At 43.5% G+C, this 19,160-nt stretch overlaps 1 protein-coding gene across 3 annotated transcripts in view; it reads left to right on the top strand.

Moving 5' to 3' along the window:
- Positions 1-19,160, top strand: part of LUZP1 (leucine zipper protein 1) — a 124,806-nt gene that overhangs the window by 34,454 nt on the left and 71,192 nt on the right. For all 3 annotated transcript variants that reach the window (XR_008556959.1, XR_008556958.1, XM_054720922.1), the window contains exon 2: positions 13,940-14,046. The gene's annotated coding sequence lies outside the window, so the exon portion shown is untranslated. The remainder of the gene's footprint in view (positions 1-13,939; positions 14,047-19,160) is intronic.

The raw sequence follows: 19,160 nt of genomic DNA, 5'->3' as shown, positions 1-19,160 counted from the left end.
TAGTTGGTGTTAATAAGGAAAACAGTATTTTTCAATGTTATTTGAAAGGGGTGTACATGTGGGAGATGAATTATTCTTTCTTATAAATCTACTAGAGGCCCAATGCACAAAATTCGTGCAAGCATAGGCCCTCGCAGCCCTGGCTTTGTCCGGAAGGTTGTCTGGATGGTCATTCTGCTGTTGTGCCGTTAGATTTGCATATTACCCTTTTATTATTATAGATATAAGTATATGTATTCTTATAAGAACATAAATAAGGCACTTCTCATAATTTTCAGCTATTTAGCCATTGAACATTTACTGAACTATGCCACATTCTATGCATATGCTTGGATTCATAGATGAAATACATATTCTTGACCTTTTAAGAGCTCAAGATTTGTGAGGGGAGATAAATAAGTAGATAATTATACTGCAGAATAAGTGGTTTGCTCTTTCAAAAGGGCCTGTTCTTACTTGATTCCTCTCAACTTCCTCTCCACACTTTGTTTACACACTGGGAGATCTTGTTTACAAGCTGTGAGGCTGGAGAACTGAAGCAGTTTGCCTGACTTCATGACCATAGCTAGTCAGTAGTGAAGCTAGAACTGAAATCTGAGTTGTCATACTACTCGCTGTCTCTTTCAGCTATGTTCTTAGTTCCATCAGCACTGATCTTGACTTTCCTCCTCGCCCTGGATCCTTACTCATTTCAAAGAGTAAGTCTCTTCCTGCTCCACCATATTTTTTTTTAAAAAAATGGTTTTTTTTAAATTAATTTTTAGCGTGAGAAGGAGGCTAGAGGAATAGAGGGAGGGATAGAAACATTGATGAGAGAAAAACATCATAGATGGCTGCCTCCTGCATGCCCCCCACTAGGATACAACCCAGGCATGTGCCCTGACCGGGAATCGAACCAGTGACTTCTTGGTTCGTGTGTCGCTACTCAACCACTAAGCCACACCAGCTGAGTTGCTCCACCATCTTTTCAAGCTTCTGTTATTACCTTATTTCACAGTTAACTATTGTAGGAAGACCTGGGAGTCTTAAGTTTGAGCTTGTTGAGGTAGAAGAGTGGTTCTTAGCATTGGCTGTACATTAGAATGGCTTCTAGTACTTTTATAAAATACTGATAACTAAAGTTCTGATTTTCTTCTTCCATATTTGTTTATACATTTATTGAGATATATCTTACAGTATAATACACAAAATTTTCAGAAATGAATTTTTATGTATACAGTCATGTAAAGACTACTCACATCAAGATATGCATGAGATCAAGATACAGAACATTTCCAGAACTCCAGAATGCTCCATCACTCTTCTTCCTCATCAATACTGGATGCTCAAGTAACCACTTATTCTAACTTACATCTCCATTGATTAGTTTATCTGTTCTTGAGTTTCATATAAATAGTCAAATAACATAAGCTCTTTTGGGTCTGGAGTTTTTGCTCAACATTATATCTGGATATTCACCCATGTTGTATATAGTAGTATGTAATATTTCATTGTTTGGGTGTACCACAAGTATTATTCATTGTTGATGGATAATTGGGACAGTTACAGCTCTATGACACATCTGCCATGAACATTCTTAGTCTTGTATATGTCTTTTGGTGGATATACTCATCTCTTGGGAATGGCTTTTTCACCTTGATCAAGAAATGAACTAGTCACTGTCACTGGTCTTTAAAATATTAACTGTTATTTTTACACTGTGCCAGGTCTATGGAGGTACAAAAGGATCATAAAAGCATAAGATGTAGTCTATTATCATGTGGCATGGACAGTAGGTACAAAAAATTAGAAATTAGCATCAAGCAGTTACCAATATTTCATGAGTACTTCCTGTGTACAAATTTCCATGTTAAGTGCTGTGGGGAATATAAAATTCAGTAAGTCAACCACCTGTTCTCTCCTTATGAGGTAATATATAAGATAAAGCTGTAAAGCAAAGTAGACTGGAAATTGTTTAAGTAGAGATGTGGACAAAGTGCTCTGGGAGCATAGGATGGAGAGACGTAGAATGTTAGAGCCAAAAAAGGGCTCTTGGAGATCATCAGGACTAGAGGTCTTTACCATTTTGGGGACATGGAGCCATTTAGTTAGAGAAGTTCAAGAACCTTGCTAAGAAAAGGGAATTAAGTGAAATTTGAAAGAATATAAATTTCTCAGCTATCATGGACAGGAGGACTTGAATTGGACACAGGTAGCCTTGGGACATAGAATAGAGTATCCTAGAACTGAGGACTTTTCTCAATAAAACTTATGCCAAAACTGGTCAAAGGTAGACTCTGTATGTATCTATAATATAACAATAATCATGTTTTTATTTTAAATATATTTTTATTTATTTTAGAGGAAGGGAGAGGGATATAAAGATAGAAACATCAATTGGTTGCTTCCAGCACACCCCCTACTGGGATCAAGCCCGAAACCAGGGCATGTGCTCTGACCAGGAATTGAACCATGACCTCCTGGTTCGTGGGCCTATGCTCAACCACTGAGCCACACCGGCCAGGCACATCACATCTTGTAGTTAGTACATATTGTCATTTATGCTTCCCAAATGAGGAAACTTCTCAGAATTAGAGTAATTTTACAAGGGTCACAGAACCAGTAAACCGAAGAGACAAGACTAGGACTCAGGCTTCCATTGCCCAGTGTGTGGAGTGTGAATACTGTTTTATTTGTTTTTAATACTGAAGACATTGACTTGAGACTTGTTAAGCATGACTTAGTAAAAGAATGAGATAAAGAGAACTGCCATAGCTACAGGATGAAACTTGGGTGAGGGGAGACACAGAGAACCTGGCAGGGAGCCTATTTCTTCTGACTTGGGTATCATCCCTGCCTTTTCAGATGCTACTGGGTTACACCTCTGACCCCATCACTCAACCACTTCTTTTAGTATTTCTTTAAAATCATTTCTGCTGTGCCCTAACCGGTTTGGCTCAGTGGATAGAGCATCGGCCTGTGGACTCAAGGGTCCCAGGTTCCATTCCGGTCAAGGGCATATACCTTGGTTGCGGGCACATACCCAGTGGGGAAGTGTGCAGGAGGCAGCTGATTGATGTTTCTCTCTCATCGATGTTTCTAACTCTCTATCCCTCTCCCTTCCTCTCTGTAAAAAATTAATAAAATATATTTAAAAAAAATCATTTCTGCTGGAACTGTGCAAGTTAATTTCTCAAGGTTTCTTTCTCAAGGGCTTCCTGGTACACAGGAAGGAATGTACACAGAGGGAAAGTGAAATGAAATAAAAATGTGCAAGGAATGTAAGACTTAATTAGAATGGTGATGAAGAAAATGGAATCAACACTTATAGAATATATTTTATGCAAGGCCTTACTTATATACTTAGGCACTTAATTATATATTCATATAATCCTTATATCAGACCCATGAAGATATTATAATCTCTACTAGGGTTCCTCAGCCTGGCCTGCACCCTCTCACAATCTGGGACCCCTCGGGGGGATATAGCAGTGCTGAAGCGCAGGTGGCTGGGGAGGAGCCCCAGCTGGGGCCAAGCGCAGCTCTGTTGCCGCTCATCCCCACCCTGCTGCGCCTGCCGCCGCCACCGCGCAGCTGCGCTTGTCAGCCGTGAGCCTGGCTTCTGGCTGAGCGCTGCTCCTGCTGTGGGAGCACACTGACCACCAGGGAGCAGCTCCTGTGTTGAGCGTCTGCCCCCTGGTGGTCAGTGAGTGTCATAGCAACCGGTCGTTCTGGTCTTAATGGTCACTTAGGCTTTTATATAGATAGATAGATATACACTTGGAAAAACTGAGATTGTAACATTAAATCACCTAAGCTGTTAGTGAGAATGCAGATTCCCTGGCTTCTGAGACCATCTGTGTTCTTTTCATTATAGTATGTGACCTGGGTAGCAGGGAGGGAGGAGAAGGAGTGTGGCATAGAAACAAAGGGAAATTCTGTGGAGGTCGTGAAACGGAAAGAAACTTCTTACTAGGGGTAGAAATAACAATGACTCCCGCAAAATGTGCTTTGAAATTAAAATTGTAACAGAAAACCTTGATGACTCTGGCCCTCTAGTATGTACAGCCCTGTATTCTGTTCCTGATAGCACCAAGGGACAGTGTATGCAAGGGCATTTTTTTTTTTTCAAGGGCATTTTTACCTTCCACTGTTGTAAGGGAGATTTCTGTATAAACACAAGACTTCTAGATTGATGCTCTGGGCATTTTACAATTCAGTCCATGGGAAGTGGCAATCTAAGCTGGATGTGAGAAAAAAAGGTTTGGGACCGTTGGGTGACTTGAAACTATTGGGACTTGCAATTCATGCATGTTGCAGTTCTAGGTTAGTACCCCCATAAACAAAAACAGAAGAGTTTCTGAGCCCTGCATTCTCTTTGATCCATCACTTTTGCTTTCAAATAGCCAAACGTTTGTAAAAAGCTATCTGTATTCATTGTTTCACTGCACTTAGTCTGCTCCAGTCTGGCTTCTGCCCCTCTCATTTCTCTGTAACACCTCATAGTAAGTTCACTGATGTCCTCCATGAAGCTGAATTCAAAAGACATTGTTAGTCTTTAATTTTCTCAGTGAAGCTGACACTCTTGACCACTCCTTCTTCCAGAAACTCTCTTTTCTCTTAGCTCCAGTGACATAACAGTGTCTTATTCTTCTTCCTATTCTGTTGTTTTTACAGGCTCATCCTCCCTTCTAGAGCTATTAAATGTTCTGTCCCAGGCCCTCCTCTCTTCTCATAGTAGACACTCTCCCAGAGTGATCTCATCCACCTCACTGACTAGTAACCACACATCTGTGCACATGACTCATAAATTTGTGTCTCCATCTCAGATCATTGTCACCCAGGTACTGGAGATACAGTGATAAGCTAGATAGAAGGTGGGGATAGGGATGGGGAGGAGGAGACAAACTATAAACAAATAGAAAAAATACCAGATAGGGTTAAGTGCTAAAGTGAGCATAAACCGGGGTGATATTTTAGAGGTTGAGAGGTACTTTATATTGACTGGTCAAGTGTTTACTGAGGTGGTAAAATTTAAGATGACCCTTCAGTGACAGAAAGGAGCCAGCTGTACAAAGGGAATAACCAGTGCAAAGGCCCTAAGGCAAGAGTGAATACAGTGATACAGTGTTTACAAGAAACAGGAAGTGAGGAGGAGACCTGGTAGTGGATGAGGGCAGAGAGGTAGTTAGGGGCCGGGTCATGTAGGGCTTTGGAGGCTGTTGTGGTGAGGACTTTGGATTATTCTAAGTGAAAGGGAAAGCTGTTAGAAGTATTTTGTTTTGTTTAAGCAGGATAGATTTTTAGGAATTTAATTTGCCTGTTTGGAGAGCGATCTATATGGGGCAGTTGATAGCAGGTGGGTTTAAGGAGGCTATTGTAGGAGGTAGGGTGAGAATTCAGTAGCTTGGACGAGGGTGATTAATGGGGGTGCAGAGAGCAGAGGGACAGATGAAAGAGAATTTGGAAATAGTTGGTAAGACATGCTGATGGATTTCCATGTGGCGTGTGAGGGAAAGGAAAATTCAGAATGATGCCAGAAAGTTGATCTGGGCAAGTTGATGAATGGTGGCGCTGTGAACTGAGATGGGAGATTTGAAGAGGAATGGGTTTGGGGAGAGAAGGATAGAGGTAAATACCATTGAGAACATGAGAATATGTGGATATTTGATGCCAATTAGACGTCTACATAGAGATGTCAGGTGGGCTGTTTGATATGCTTCTGGAGTTCATAGAGACTAGTGCTGGAGGTAAAAATCTGGAGGTCATTGATATTGAAAGTCGTGGGACTGAATGAGATTACCCACATAAGGGAGGCTACAGATACCGAAAAGAGGTCCTTGGACTGGCCCTGGTCAAGCAGAGAAGGAGCCAGCATAAAAGACTAGGGCAGTGGTCGGCAAACCGCGAGCCACATGCGGCTCTTTAGCCCCTTGAGTGTGGCTCTTCCACAAAACACCACGTGCAGGCGCGCACGTACCGTGCGATTGAAACTTCGTGGCCCATGCGCAGAAGTTGGTTTTCGGCTCTCAAAAGAAATTTCAATCATTGTACTGTTGATATTTGGCTCTGTTGACTGATGAGTTTGCCGACCACTGGACTAGGGTGAGCCAGTGGAATAAGAAGGAAATCAGGAAAGTATGATAACCTGGAACTAAAGAAAGTGTGGGATGGAGAAAGACTGGTTATTTGTTTTAAATGCTGTTTAGAGGTTACTGAATGACCACAGAATTTGGTAATATTGAGGCTTTTGATTCTGATGAACAGTTTAGTGGAGTGTTGAGGGTAGAAGCCTGATTGGAGTGAACTGAAGAAATAAGAGGTAAAGAAATGAAGAGTATAGCCCTAGCTGGTTTGGCTCAGTGGATAGAGCATCAGTCTGCGGACTGAAGGATCCCGGGTTCAATTCCGGCCAAGGGCACATGCCTGGGTTGTGGGTTCAATCCCTAGTGTGGGGTGTGCAGGGGGCAGCCAATCAATGATTCTCTCTCATCGTTGATGTTTCTATCTGTCCCTTTCCCTTCCTCTCTGAAATCAATAAAATATATTAAAAAAAAAAGAAATGAGTATAGACAACTCTTTCAAGAGGTTTTGCTATAAAGAGAAGCAGAGACATTGGGGCTGAAGTAGCTGGAAGATGTGAGACCAAGAGAGTTTATTATTTTTTTTCAAGACGGGAAATTCTAGAATCTTGATTCTCAGATGGGGCCTCTGGATCAAACTGGGAACCTGTTGGAAATAAAGAATCTCAGGTCCCACCCCAAACCCACTGAATCAGAGTTTGCATTTTGAGATCCCCCTCTCCCTCCCAGCTGCTTTGCATGCACATTCAGTATTGAGAAGCACTCTTCTAGAGGGCAGCTTCTCAAGTTAGCTGTGATGCAGGACCAATTAATTTGTTCTTAATCTGTCTGGGACTACTCTGTCTGATTTTATGTAACTAACTCCACCTGTGACTCACTATGTGAATGCATCAACTCTCTTACAGCTTTAGACCCTGTTTGAGAAGTTCTCTGATCATCTGTTTGGATGTTGCAGCAGTGTCATTTTGCTACACGACTGTCTAAATGCTTACTCTCGATTTCTGTACTACGAATGGTAACATTTTGTGAGCCAGTGCTGGTTTGTGGACCACACTTCAAGTAGCATGTTTGTATGTCGATGGGCATGAGTTAAAGAGAGAAAAATGATGATGTAAGAGAGAATGGGGATAATTGCATATGAAGATAAGAAGGAATTGAATCCATAATAGATAGGAAAGATTGTATTTTATATACCAACAAAGACTTTTTAAAACAAACTTAAAAAAATATTTTTTTTGTTAATCCTCACCTGAGGATATATGTTTTTTTCATTGCTTTTTCAGAGAGTGGAGGGAGGCGGGGGAGGGGAGGCCTGTGGTTCTGTGCTAAACGCCACGAACATGGGCCAAGCGCCAAGGAAGCCTAGTCCCAGTTACAGGCGACGTGTTAGGAACGGGAACAGTAGAGCCAGCTGGCGGTCCTTGAGAGCCTTCTTTTAAATGATGCCCTAAACAAAAGTTAGTCTTACCAATTGTTATTTATTTTTATTTTTTTCAATTGTTTATTAATAGTGCTTCCAAAGTGCTTGAAAGTTCTTAAACCCATTCCTTCCAATTCCAGTCTTGCTTATACTCTTGGTTCTTTGTTAGGTATGGTGAGAAAACCCTGAAGTTTAGAGATGGGGTTACTGGGTTCTAGTCCTGTCTGTTTCTAGTTTCCCAAGAAGGTCCCAAGTCTCTTCGTCTGCATGCTCATCTGTCATATGGTGGGGGAGGGCAGATAAGGGTATCTGCCTTTTTTTTTTTTAAATCTTCACTAGAGGACATTTTCATTGATCTTTAGAGAGAGGAGGAGGGAGAGTGGAAGAGAGAGAAACACCTATCAGTTGCCTCCTGCACGCACCCTACCAGGGATTGAGCCTGCAACCTTTTCGTGCATGGGACGACACCCAGCCGACTGAGCTACACTGACCAGGGGCAGCCACCTCTGTCTTTTTATTGGCGCATTTAATCCATTTGCATTTAAAGTAATTGTTGGTAGATATGTGTTTATTGCCATTTTATTATTCATATTATTACTTATTTCTTCTTAAAGAAGACCCTGTAACATTTCTTGTAATACTGGCTTGGTGGTGGTGAACTCCTTTAGCTTTTTCTTGTCTGGGAAACTCTTTATGTGTCCTTTGATTCTAAATGATAGCTTTGCTAAGTATTTTTGGTTGTGGGTTCTTGTTTTGCATCTCTTTGAATATTTTGTGCTAGTCCCTTCTGGTCTGCAAAATTTCTATTGAGAAATCGGCTGACAGTCTTATGGAACTCCCTGGTAGATAGTTGATTTTCTCTCGATGCTTTTATGGTTCTCTCTTCAACCACTGCCATTTTAATTATGATGTGTCTTGGTGTGGGTCTCTTTGGGTTCATACAGTTTGGGTGGGGTCTCAGGAAATCAGTAGGGGGCGGGGCAGGGCAATGAGCATTTAGCCACCTTGATGGAGACTCAGATATGGCACCTGCCTGCCAGTTCTGTGGGGTGAAGGCTCAGCAAAGGAACAATGGCTTGTGCCCACACTTCTGTCTGGGAGAAAGCTGCCCCTCCAGCCCTTGTTTCAAAGCCAGACAATTCAGTTTCTCCCCATATGTCCCTGGCACCTTTGGAGCTGCTGCCCCAGTGCTGGAGCTCAGAGTGAGTCCAATTAAGTCCATGCACAGGCCCTTTAAGAGGAACGCCTAAGACTCCAGCAGCTATTCGTGTTACTCAGCCAGTCTTTGCTGGTGTTCACAGCCAGAAGTTAAGGGGACTTCTCTTCCCAGCACTGGAACCTTTGGCTGGGGAGTCCAGTGTGGGGCTGGGACCCCTTACTCCTCAGGAGGAACTTCTGGAGCCGAGTTGAGATATCCCTCCCGATTTAAAAAAAATATATATTTTATTGATTTTTTTACAGAGAGGAATGGAGAGGAATAGAGTTAGAAACATCGATGAGAGAGAAACATCGATCAGCTGCCTCCTGCACACCCCTTACTGGTGATGTGCCCGCAACCAAGGCACATGCCCCTGACCGGAATCGAACCCGGGACCCTTCAGTCCGCAGGCCGACACTCTATCCACTGAGCCAAACCAGTTTTGGCATCCGTGCCGATTTTTAACCACCACGTGGGTTTGGGTTCAGCCCATTCCATGTCTCTGCCCCTCCTACAAGTCTGGATGTGGTATCTTCTGTATATTTTTAGTTATAGGACTTATGTTCAGCTAGATTTCAGGTGGTTCTCAATGTAGGTGGTTTTATAGTTTAGTTAGTTGTAATTTTGATGTGGCCATGTTTACCTACTCCTCTATCTTGACCGGAAACTCAGGATGTCATACATATTGTTATTGGAAAGGACTTTAGATGTTATTTCATCTGACCTTTGTTCACCTGATGAAACTGAGACCCAGAGAGCATAAAAAAAAGACTTTTCTTGAGGTCTGACTGTATGTTAGTGGCAGGGTTCAAGTTTTTTTACACTTAGGGGGTACCTCTTCTTTTCTCCGCTCTAGTCAGAAAAGATCACTTGCTCTGTATTCTCTTCCCTTGTGGGCAGGTGGGGTGGGAGGTGGGAGACAAGAAAAAGATGGGGCTTATAGAAATGGACATGTCTTCTGCAGCTTGTTTCTTCCTGCACTTTTACCTGGAGCGTTCTGAACTCCAACATGAAGTGCCTTGAGTGTGGGAAGCTGGTCAGTGATGGCATTCACATGAGCTGCTTTTATCAACCTGGTGACCCTGGGTTGGCTCTCACCAAGCTGCTGTACTCTGCAGGCCCAGACCCAGTGGTTGTTGGGTCCCACCCCTTCCTGCCATCAGCCTGTTTACCAAGTTGGCTTTTGGGTGAAGTTACTGTATAGGGCAGAAAAAACTTTAAAATCCCTCTGGCTTTTTTTCTGAACAATCCTGAGGGTGCTACCTCAGCAATTATAGGGGAAAAAACAACTATTTCCTGCTTCTCAGTATACACAATGGGCATTAGATTTGATTTCTAGGACTTCGGATATTATGGTTAGTTCAGATTTAAACTTTTATCCTACCCTCTCATTTTTCTCCTTTACACTTTGTTCGGTGCTTATATCTGGATGCCTAAAGAGATTAATTAGTAGATGCGGGGTGGCCAGTCCAACAGAATTGCAGGTAATGGTTTCTGTGATCCCCAGTCAATCTGGTTCTCTCTGCGATCAGACTTCTGTTATCAGCAAGTTAAGTTGTCATGGAGGACACTCAGCTGAAGGGCTTGAGGGTGGTGGTTCTAGAGACTGCAGATGACCCAGAGTTATTTCAGTTCAGATAATATCTGTTGATTCATCTCCAAGTTTCAGGGTCTCTTTTCTCTATCAATTACATTCTGTTCTTAAGCTCATTCAGTGAATTTTTTAAATTTGTTCTATAATTGCCACTTTAAATTTTTTAAAAATTTCTTTGCTTAGTTGTAATAGCTGCTTTAGTATCCTTGTCTGATAATTCCAACATCTGGGTCATCTTGGACTTGCCCTCTGCTGATTGTCTTTTTCCTTGCAGAGAGGTTTAATTGCTAGTTCTTTATGTAATTTGGATTTCTATCCTGAACATAAATGAATGTGAATGTTATGTTATGGAGACTCTGGTTTCTGTTGATTTTAGTAGGCAGTTAACTTGGTTAAAATAGCAAACCCTGTCTTACCTGTGGCGGGTGGCAGTTCAAATCTCAGTCTGGTTCTTTTATCCTTTGCTGAGGTCCTTGGATTCTGCCCTGTGTATATATGGTTCAGGGGTCAGCTAGAAATTTGGGCGGAGTTTATACATAGAACTTGGATTCTCCTTTTGTGGCTCTTTCTTATCATTATCTCTGGCTGCTCTGGGCTCTGTCTTTGGTTCCTCTGGACAGCCTAGGATTTTATTTTGTTTTTAAAATATATTTTATTGATTTTTTACAGAGAGGAAGGGAGAGGGATAGAGAGCTAGAAACATCGATGAGAGAGAAACATCGACCAGCTGCCTCCCGCACACCCCCCACCGGGGCTGTGCCCGCAACCCATGTACATGCCCTTGACCAGAATCGAACCTGGGACCCTTCAGTCCGCAGACCGACGCTCTATCCACTGAGCCAAACCGGTTTTGGCTAGGATTTATTTTTTTTCTTAAATTTTTATTTGTTGATTTAAGAGAGGGAGAGAGAAACATCACCCTGTCGCTCCACCTATTCATGCATTCACCAGTTGACTCCTGCATGTGCCCCGTCTGGGGATCTAACCAGCAACCTAGGGTTTGTTTTTATTGAATTGGAACTTCAGTTGTTTAAAATTTTTTTATCTAGAGTTTATAGTCGCTATCTGTGGGAAGATAATATTGGAAGCAGAATTCCCTACTAGCATTTTTATCTATTATCAAAGTGTTTTGGGAGCAAAAGTGATATGTATTTAAGAAAGCTTTAATCTTCAGCAGTCAAATGATAGACTGATGCATTTCTTCAGTGTGGCTTGTTAATTATCTCAGGTGGACTCAATCATATTCACTTCAACTTGCTTTGCAACCTTGGGCAAGTAAGTCTTTTCTCTTTTCTTCTCTGGGACTTACTTTCTTTGGAAAATGAGGCATTTGGGCTCTCCTTATCTGTAAGGGTCCTTGCATCTCTTCTCCACCAACAGAAACATGCACACCACCATCACCACCAACAGTAACAAGCACAGAGACGTTGCCTGAGGGAAGTGATGTGGGTGGAATTCACAGGGTGGGACGCTCTCTGAAGGGGCAGCACTAAAGAGTTTGAGGATGTTTACAGTCATCCTCTTGTGTCTGGGGACAGAAGCCTAGTACGCCGAGGTTGCAAGAAGTGAAAGTCATTCAGAAGCAAAGGAAAGAATTCATTTGCTGCTTGTTTCCGCCCCTGAGAAACAGGAGAGAATATAGACTGTTGAAAACAAATTAGGATTGCCTGGAGTTCCTGTTTGATTTTTGGCAGTGCATTTTATCCTGTTTGAGGGGGATAGCCCCCTGGGCCTTAGTAATATGCCAGCAAATTTAGCAGTAGGTGGTGGGGGCAGTAGCTGTCAGTAGGGGTGCTGCTTTCACTGTTAGGACTGCAGAGACCTTAGTGGACATACACATAAATCTGACCACTTCTTAGAGTTCAGAATTTGTATGTGGGAGAAGTTATAGTCAATGCGGAGTAAATTATGTGTGTGCGCGTGTAAGGTTGGTGGAAAGAGGGAAAGAGGTGATGGGTGAGGGCAGGACAGAAGGTCTGTGGGCCACTTCTGAAGCTGTTTGAATAGTAATCACAATTATTCTATTTAGACTGAGTCTTTTTAAAAGTATATATGTGGGAGAGAGAGAACTAAAGCTTCTCCCACACTCACCCAGGCCATCCTTTGGGTGCTGCCCTGATACAGAGCCTTTTTCCTATTTTTTTTCCTATTTTCATTGCTTATTAATCACTAGTAGCCCATTTGCAGGAAAATCCTGCAAGCGGCTTTTCGGCCACCGCGCCTGCACCCGCTCACCACTGCCGCCAGCCCCGCTCCGCCCCGCCCAGGCTTTCCCTCTGGCAGCCACCTTGCTTTCCGCTTTTCCTCCCTCTTCCAAGTTGTCTTCAGTCTTCACTCCTCCCTCTCTCAGTGTATGCAAATTAGCCGCCATCTTTGTTGAATAATTTGCATACTCGCCCTGATTGGCTGGTGGGCGTGGCTTGGGCGTAGCGAAGGTGCGGTCAATTTGCATATTACTAGTTTATTAGGTAGGATTCTTTTCTCTTCAGGTCATATTGGCTTGAGGCTTCAGGCTCTCATCTTTTTAAAAAAGCCATAAAAAACTACCATTTTATTATTCCTCCATTTTAATTCTAGCCTTCCAGCTCTCTAGGGGGATAGAGGCAGGGTACACTCTGTGTGCGTTATGGTGTTGGTGGTGGAAGTGTGGGAATCAGACTTAAGGGACCAGCATCCTTGGTAGGCGGTCGAAGGTGGTCTACAGGATACGGAAGGGGAGGGATGGGCAGTTGCGATGAAAGGAGAGGGGGATAGTTTGAGTGTAAGACTACGTACAAAAGCTTTAGTTTTGTCCCTGGCATAGCTGTCTTTCCATTCTTCCTTAAGACAGGATAGACAGAAGATCTTCTATCTTCACTAACTCATATTAGGGGTGAGACCCAATGGGTTATTACACTTTTCAGCTCTCTTGTAAAAAGAAGGCTCATTACAAAACTGAAGGGTAAGATTGCAGACAGAGAAGCTGTTTTTAGTTTTAATCCATTCTGGGTTGTTTGGGGCCCTTTTGAGGACCCAATCTGGAAGGCAACCCAATGAGAATGGTGAAGTGCCTTTTTAGGTCAGATAGACTTAAATTCTGAATACCTAGTTACTAGAAAGCTGTAAGACCTTAGACAAGTTACTTGACTCTTGAAATTTAGATTCTTTATAAGGGTAACATTATTGTGTTATTGTCTTATATAAAACATATAACATGTTGCCTGAGGTGTGGTAGATAGCCAAGTGATGTTTGTTTTTCTCACCCACTTTCCAGAGCATCTTATTTTTAAGTAGAATCCCAGCTTTAGTTCTAAGCAATTGTGTGATTCACCCTTTCCAATCTTCAGTTCCTTTCTTAAAAATGAGGGCATTTAACTAGTTGATATCTGAGATCCTTCCCAGCTGTAAGATGTCATATGAATTTTTAGATGTATTAGACCTGTTAATTTAAGGAAAGACAATGTAGTCTGTACTGAGACCATATCATCTGATAGGAAAGGGGAAGTCTAGAGCCAACTCTACCTCTCCCCTGGGAAAGAGCCAGCTTTCTTCAGAGTCAGCCGAGTCGGATTCTGCCACTGTGCTGTATATGATGGTCTTTGGGACAGGGCTTTGGTTCAGCTTGCCCAGTCTTGGTGTGATTCATGTTTTACCTATCTCTTTCTTCCTGTTTCTGTTTTGTCTAGGTCAAGAGGCAACTGCCATTGAAAGATAGTGAGTGACAGTTTCCAGGACAACCACCATTGAGGGGAGCAGCCAGAAGCACTGACTGAAAGCTTAAATTACCTAAATGGTAAGTAGGTTGTGTCGTGAAACCTGGCCACACTGATAGAATTGGTAATTTATGAAGTCTGCAATTTCCCCACCATTATGAGAGAAGGAGGAGAGTTAGTATTTGTTTATAACCATTATGAACCATATACTATGCTAAGTACTTCACAGGGTTTCTCAGAGGAAAATCTTTGCATGAAGTTGGCAGTCTTTACTAGGCCTAGCTATCATTTACTGAATACTTATTAAATGCCAGGCCAAGTCTATTTGACATACATTATCTCCCTATGAGGTAAGTGCTGTTATTATCACCATGAGGAAATGAGCTAAGAGAGGTTATATAACTTCTCCACATTCACACGGGTAGTAAATGGTAGGACTAGATTTCAAACCTGACTTATTTTCATTGTACTCTAACGTCTCTTGAGAAAGTTACTTTTCGGTTGAGTCTGTGACTGACTTTACCTTTAAAAAACAAAAAAATTTTCAATTGATAACTACTAGTATTTCCTTTTCCTAGGGTTCTGTGTAGCAGTATTTTATTGGTTGATGTTGACCAAGAAAGTGGAGAGTAGTAAAGAAATAAAATAAACTTGAGCAGTGAGTGCCCAGAGGGCCTGAGAGCCCAGGAAAGAGCATTGGAGTGCATTTCATTCTAAGCAAGATGGGAGCCACTGGAGAGTGGGGAACATGGTCTTGGTCGCCAGTGGTAGCTGGGTAACAGAAAAGTTCTCTGGAAAGGTAGAGCAACAGGCCACCCGAGGTAGCGTCTGGGAACTGGGTTCTAGGCATAGGAGTGACTGCACACGGAAAGGAATTTGAGCGAGACCTTTCACTCCCATGGTAGCCCCTGCTGCGAAGTAGGCATAGTCACGGATAGTATAGAGCTTTTCCTGAGGGAGGGGGAACGTCTGGGCAAATTCTTGTCCTGTTAATTGGTTCAGGATTCTTGTGCTATTCCTCTCCCTGGAGTATTTTTCCTACCTCAGGGAACTGGGTTATGAAATTAATTTCTGGTTGGGTGGAGTGGCAGTCAGGATTCATTTGTTCATTGATCTTTCTGACCAGATGCCAGGGGTTGAGCATGCAACTGAGGTACGTGCCCTTGACCGGAATTGAACCCATGACCCTTCAGTTTGTGGGCCAATGCTCTAACCACAGAGAACAGGCTAGGGCAAGGCAATTTCACTTTTGAAAAGGTTCCTAGCCTGGAGAATCAGGAATGCACTATAAAGCTACAGTGTCCCTGAGTACTAAGATTAAGTATTTAACATTTTCTCATGTGGTCCTAAGACAAAGGAAATTTTGAGCTGGCTTCATACAGGTATTGTACAAGTACCAATTAATGGATCGGTGTTTATCTAGACAGGCTGTTTTGTAGTGCCATTCTAGAGGGCTGTTCTTGGTTATATTTTGTTTAACAATTTGTATGACAATATTGAAAAGACTTGCCTATCAGATTTATAAATAGTCAATGCTTGCAAGTTGGAGGTGTAGAAAATAGTCAGTTGAAACTATTGATTGAAACTAACTTTCAAGTTGAAATGCAAAAAAATAGTAAATAATTTTAAGATAGTATTACACTAGGGGCCCAGTGTACGAATTCGTGCAACTTGAATTGTGGGCCGTGAGGCTATGGTGGGCACAGGGGCAGGTCTCGACCCATCCTCTGCGCCCTCGCCTGGCTCCTCCCGCTGTGGCCTCGGGTCCCCTGTCTGCCGGCAGCCCCTCTCCTGCCACTGCCGCTCCCATGAGCTGATGCCGGCCCCACTTGCACGCGCGGAGTGATTGGGGCTGGTGCCAGCAGTGGGTGCGAGTGGTGGCTGCTGCCCCGATCGCCCCTCAGGAGCAGGGGGAGGTGGAGAAGCTCTGAGGGGCAATTGGGGCCAGCAGCCACTACTCACACACGCTGATGGCACTGAGCGATCGGGGCTGGCACTGGGTGCCGGCAGCAGGTGCAAGTGGGGCCGGCGCCGGCAACAGGGGCGAGACCACAGCGTGCAGGAGCCAAGAATTTTCAGTAACCACCAGAGGCTCGCCCTGATGACAGCACCCGTGTGTCCTGCCTTGGTCTGGCGCTCCCACTCACCTGCTCCACCATCCCACTGCAGCTGACGTCCGCCATGGTCTGCGCACACCCCCTGGTGGTCAGCGCACATCATAGGAACTGGTTGTTCAGTTGTTCTGCCATTTGGTCTATTTGCATATTAGGGTTTTAGTATATAGACTAGAGGCCCGGTGCATGAAAATTCATGCACTGGAGTAGGGAGGTCCCTCAGCCTGGCCTGCCCCCTCTCACAGTCCAGGAGCTTTCAGGGGCGGGAGGCAACGCCCCCATCACCTCTGCTGCTGCCGGTGCCGGCAGTGAAAGCCTCAGCTGGCCCTGGTTACCTGAGCCTCGGGTGGCCCTGGGCGGCTGGGCAGCTGCCATCCAAGGCTTGCCTATGCCTTGGGTCGGCCCTGGGCGATTGGGGGGCTGAAGGGACTGGGCGCCACCATCTTGTGGCTGTGGGCGCTGCCATCTTTGAGGGCGTAAAAATCAATTAGCATATTCCCCTCTTATTGGCTGTGGGCACCACCATCTTTGTGATGGCATGACAGCCAATTAGCATATTCCCTCTTTATTATATAGGATATCTTCTTCTATATAATAAAAGCCTAAGCGACCGTTACAGCGGAATGACCAGAACGACTGGTTGCTATGATGTGCACTGACCACCAGGAGCAGGAGCTGCCCCCTGGTGGTCAATGCACATCATAGCGACCGGTTGTTCCCACAGTGGGAGCGCTGCTCAGCCAGAAGCCTGGCTCATGGCTGGTGAGTGCAGTAGCACTGTCAGGAGCCTCTTCCGCCTCCGCGGCAGCTCTAAGGAGCAGCAATTACCAGTGAGCAGGCAGGCAGTAAGGAGTAAGGGGTCCTGGACTGTGAGAGGGCACAGGCCAGGCTGAGCGATGACCCTCCCCCCCAACCCCCCAGTGCAAGATTTTGTGCACTGGGCCTCTAGTACATATACACTGAATGGTCAGATTATTATGATCTCTGAACGCATAATAATCTGGCCACTCAGTGAATATCCTATATAATAAAAGGCTAATATACAAATTGTCCCCTCGACCAGGAGTTCGCCCAGCAGGCAGGCTGGCCAACCGCCCATGTCCCCTCCTCCTGGCCAGGTTGGCCGGACCCTACCCATGAACGAATTCATGCACCGGGCCTCTAATACACACACACACACACTGGCCAGATTATTATGTGTTCAAAGATCATAATAATCTGGCCACTCGGTGTATATTACCCTCACCCGAGGATATGCCTCCATTGATTCTAGAGAGAGGGGGACATTGACATGAGAAACACTGATTGTCACCCAGACCAGGACAATGCTCCAACAACTGAGTCACCCAGCCATGGCATATTGTCTTTGTATGGATGAGAAAACCTCAGGGAAGTAATTTAAGAGAAAGTACACAGTAGATCTGGGATCCCTAGAGAAAGCATGTATTTAAGTACTTAATATATTGTCTGTAGCAGCGGTCGCCAGCCGGTGGTCCGTGGACCACTGGTGGTCCGTGAGGTCCGAAAGGTTGGTGACCACTGGTCTATAGTATAGTAGTGCTCAATTTGTGATTGTCCTTTATTTGTTTCCTTTATACCTTATTGTTGTTATTAGTCTGTATAATCAGAACTGCTCACTTTGTAAAAACACTTAAAAGAGTTTGTAGGGAGATGATTTTACACAATGGGAAGAACAGGAGACTATGTTGCTGGAGAAATCACAGTGTTTACTTCTAAGTCTCAGTTCCTTCATTTTTAAAGTAAAAAGATTGGGTCAAGTAGGTGGTTTTATTTTAAATAAAAGTGGTGAAACTATTTCTTTAGTCTTGAGGGAGCCAAATATGTTACGATGCTAAAATCATTGTCTAACCATGCTCCATACCTGAAACTAAATACAAAGTAATATTGAATGTAAACTAATTGAAAAAAATTTTAAAAAGAGGCTAAAATCAGTTGCTTTGGTTGACTAAGTACAACTTATTTTTATCTTTTTTTTTTCATTTTTAATATATTTTTATTGATTTCAGAGAGGGAGAGAGAGAATCATTGATTGACTGCCTCCTGCATGCCCTCTACTGGGGATTGAGTTGCAACCTGGGCATGTGCCATTGACCGGAATCGAACCCGGGACCCTTTAGTCCGCAGGCGATGCTCTATCCACTGAGCCAAACCAGCCAGGGCGAGTAAGTACAATTTAGAAGCTCAGGGTGAGCAACACCAGCCAAGGCCAAAGTAGTGTTTTGTTATGTGGCACTCATAGTAGGAAACATGGATGGGAATGAAGGAAAGGGTTTCTGTCGTATAAAATATATAAATTTAGAATTTTTTCTCCCTACATTTTTGAGGATGAGGAAGTTGGGAAAAGTTGACGGGGTGACAGAAAGTTGAGCCCAGGGAGGTAGAGTGGTAGAGAGGAAGATAATCAGAAAGAAGGCAGGCTCTGAGAGGCTGAGGTAGGGAGGCTCTGCTCTAAAATTCCAACCCTCCAAGGCTTTGGAGTGTTTTGAATTGGGTATGGGCTCCATCTGGTGGCCCTAGGCTCAAAGTGCAGTCAATGGAAGGGACCTTGGGGCCTGAGATAAGTGGCATTTGGCATCTCCTCAGATTCCACTTAAGGTTGTTTCTCTTTCCCCCTGGCTTTTCCTATGGAATCATTGTTGATGCAGTTTTTCTCTCACCAGTGATTGCTGTTTGCTCTTATGGCTTCAACCATGGTTCCCTTCCTCCTAAATCCCTAGTTTTAGATGTAATCTTTGATTGTAGATCTTTGTTCTTTTCTAATATATGCATGCAGTGCTGTAACTTTGTCTCTAAATACTGCTTTTGCTACACCCCACAAATTTTGATAAAGTTTTATTTTTTCATTCAGTCCAAAGTATTTTAAAAATTTTGAGATTTCTTTGACCGATGTGTTGTTTAATCTTTTAAAAAAATATTTGGAGGATATCCCAGCTATTTTTCTGGTATTGATTTCTAGTTGGTATTGATTTCTAGTTTAAGTCCATTGTGGTCTGAGAGCATAGTGTATGCTGTTCTTTTCACTTTGTTAAGGTGTGTTTTATGGCCCAGAAGGTCATCTG

This window comes from Eptesicus fuscus, chromosome 9 (assembly GCF_027574615.1).
Source record: "Eptesicus fuscus isolate TK198812 chromosome 9, DD_ASM_mEF_20220401, whole genome shotgun sequence".
Classification (NCBI taxonomy): domain Eukaryota; kingdom Metazoa; phylum Chordata; class Mammalia; order Chiroptera; family Vespertilionidae; genus Eptesicus; species Eptesicus fuscus.
Note: the sequence above shows the minus strand (reverse complement) of the source record. Positions and strands in the feature narration are given on the sequence as shown.